A 2,500-nucleotide genomic window follows, 5' to 3' on the forward strand; every position below is an offset into this window, starting at 1 on the left:
CTCAACGTAACAGATTGTCGAACGAATTGGGAAAGTGTTTACGTATTTTCCATAAGGCACCACTTTTAGCCGAGGACTTTCTGTACGTATGTGATCGTCCACTGCTTTCAGTTCATTGTTTTACGAATATAGGTTTCGAATGGTGAGAAAAGTGACAATATGAATAATAAAAAGGAAGAAAAAAGAAATAAAAACGGAAGTGGGAAGTAAAACACACACACACACCACGCACGCACCACCACCACCACACACACACACACACACACACACACACACACACACACACACACACACACACACACACACACATACATACATATATATATATATATATATTTATATAAATATATTATATATATATATATATATATATATATATATACATATATATATATATATATATATATATATATATATATTTATATAAATATATTATATATATATTATATATATTTATATAATCTGGCGCTTTTATAAGCATTTTTGTGGGGGGGTCCACCACTAGAAACAAGGAAAAAAAATCGAAATTTGATTTTTTTCCCTAAACCGTATCATAATTCACTATAGGTATGCTGTTTCTACCTTTAAAAAATCGCAATATTTTTGGCATCAGGAATTAATTTCTACGTTCGAAATCCAAAAAACTATTATGCTCAAATTCATATTACAATGCTAATAAGAAACAAATTATTCTTTCTTAAAAATTAATAGGTCAGTCCAAACGGATCGAATAGTGCTGGGGAAAATACTGATTATAATAAACAGTTTTCATAATGGATACCTGAAATTTAATGTGATCCTCCCACACATACAACAAAAATGAAAGTTACGTTCACGTAAGATAAACACGTCAATATAAAGACAAAATTTCAATACAAATAATCTAAAAATAGAGACTGGAGGTTATGTGGTCTCCAATGAAAACTAAGAAACATGTTTGCTCTAAATTTGAAACACATGACCTTCAAAAATGCCTAGATTCACGAGACAAATCAAAAAGTCATCCCGAATAGAAAAAGAGAAAAACGTTGACAACCGTAACACAAATTGTTTGAAGATTTCTGTGCAATAAATACGCTATAAAACAAACAATATTTTTTCTTTATCATTAGAGCGTGTGTGTGTGTGTGTGTGTGTTTATGTGTGCATGCATATATGTATGTATATATAGGAAGATAAGGATAAGTCCGATATGCGAAGCTTAGCCTCGCCCGGGCTATGCCATGAGGGGAGCCCGGCCTGTGTCGACTAATGCCGACTCATTCACGTGTGTCAGCTGGTGCTGACTCGGCTGAACCTAGTCCTTACCCGCTGTGGTGCCCAGCCACAGCAATATCCTCCAGGCGACAATTATAGGAGGATCTCATATAAACCGATTAAAATGTGTCATACTGCAAAATGTCATCTAAGCTTTCAAAACAATATCGAATTTAACATTATTGTTTCATTCACTTCCCTACTGTAATCTGATACGCAGTTTACCGGATGGGCTTTCGTATTTACATGATGCTGCAGGAAGATTACAAGCAGATTTGGCCACTGATGCGCCTCTCCCAGCCTCACTGTTTGTGTGAACTAAGAACTGCTTATTAAAGTTATCAAAGCAGGTGTACCAATTATGTGTAGGAAACAAATTAACATGTAAGCGTCAAACACGTAAACGAGCACACAACACTTCACATACTTGTACATATACAAAAACAAACACACGCACACATGCACACATACAGCCATGATCACTGACGTTGGTCCCATGTGTCTTAGATTTCGCGTGTAAATGTCATGGTCAAGGAGGCACAGGCAGTACCACTCACGCAAGTCATGTATTGTGACTAAGAGCCGATACTGGTGCTGGAAAACGGATTAAGTTTGAGTAATAACGATTTCAAGAAATAGAATATACAGTTGTTTCCATATTTCTGGAGTAATGATGCTTTAATCGCTAATTTTGTGTTCAGCTATTAAAATAATATGTAACATTTACAAAGACAAAGGGCCATTAATAAATAACTAAACATTATATAATGCAAAAACAAACAGCTGACAATAAGAGCTCTAAGAACAGTAAAAAAATACACTTTTCTTTACCGTCACTGCTGTTGTATGTGTAACTATACTGATAAGGGCATATGATATGCAAGTTTGTGTGTGCACACACACACACACACACACACACACACACACACACACACACACACACACACACACACACACACACACACACACACACACACACACACATATATGTATTTACTATATACATACATATATATGTGTGTGTGTGTGTGTGTGTGTATATATATATATATATATATATATATATATATATATATATATATATATATATATATTATTTATTTATTTATTTATTTATATAAGTCGTTACAGATTTTCAATTTAGTCAAGAGAGTGAAAACAGCTATTTCGTCAACAAGGTGGTTGTGGTAGTGTTGTTGTTGAGCTCGGGTTTCATCTTACGGATCAACAAAGACTCCGAGAT

This window comes from Penaeus monodon, chromosome 9, assembly GCF_015228065.2.
Source record: "Penaeus monodon isolate SGIC_2016 chromosome 9, NSTDA_Pmon_1, whole genome shotgun sequence".
Lineage (NCBI taxonomy): Eukaryota > Metazoa > Arthropoda > Malacostraca > Decapoda > Penaeidae > Penaeus > Penaeus monodon.